Source organism: Schistocerca cancellata, chromosome 7 (assembly GCF_023864275.1).
Source record: "Schistocerca cancellata isolate TAMUIC-IGC-003103 chromosome 7, iqSchCanc2.1, whole genome shotgun sequence".
Taxonomy (NCBI): domain Eukaryota; kingdom Metazoa; phylum Arthropoda; class Insecta; order Orthoptera; family Acrididae; genus Schistocerca; species Schistocerca cancellata.
This window is the reverse complement of record NC_064632.1, coordinates 459691663-459692340: the sequence shown is the minus strand read 5'-3', so window position 1 is coordinate 459692340 and position 678 is coordinate 459691663. Positions and strand designations below refer to the sequence as shown.

Sequence of the window (678 nt, the reverse complement as noted above, 5' to 3'; positions counted from 1 at the left end):
GCGATGTTTCTGTATAGTTGTCAGTGCTAACAGCCAATCAACACTGTGTGGAACAACCGCAGAAATCAATGCGGGACGTACGACGAAGGCAAGATTTGGCGTTAATGTGCCATGGGAACAGGCGCCCGATGCGAGTGGTTTAGTTAACAGCATGAAATCGTCTGCAGCGCCTCTCCTGGGTTCGTGCCCATATCGGTTGGACCCTAGCCGACTGGAAAACTGTGATCTGGTCAGATAAGCCCCGATTTTAGTTGGTAAGAGTTAATGGTAGAGTTAGAGTGGGGCACAGATCCTAGGAAGCCATGGACCCAAGTTTCCAGAATGAGATTTTCACTCTGCAGCGGAGTGTGCGCTGATATGAAACCTACTGGAAGATTAAAACTGTGTGCCGGACCGAGACTCGAACTCGGGACCTTTGCCTTTCGCGGGCAACTGCTCTACCAACTGAGCTACCCAAGCACGACTCACATTACATCTGCCAGTACCGCGTCTCCTACTTTCCAAACTTTACAGAAGCTCTCCTGCGAACCTTGCAGAACTAGCACTCGTGAAAGAAAGGATATTGCGGAGACACGGCTTAGCCACAGCCTGGCGGATGTTTCCAGAATGAGATTTTTCACTCTGGAGCGAAGTGTGCGCTGATATGAAACTTCCTGGCAGATTAAAACTGTGTGCCAG

At 50.0% G+C, this 678-nt stretch overlaps 1 non-coding gene across 1 annotated transcript; it reads right to left on the bottom strand.

Annotated features, from left to right (window-relative positions):
- Positions 1 to 385: 385 nt before the first annotated feature.
- Trnas-cga (transfer RNA serine (anticodon CGA)) lies at positions 386 to 460 on the bottom strand. The gene has a single exon. It is a non-coding gene; the product is annotated as a tRNA-Ser (tRNA).
- Positions 461 to 678: the final 218 nt, after the last annotated feature.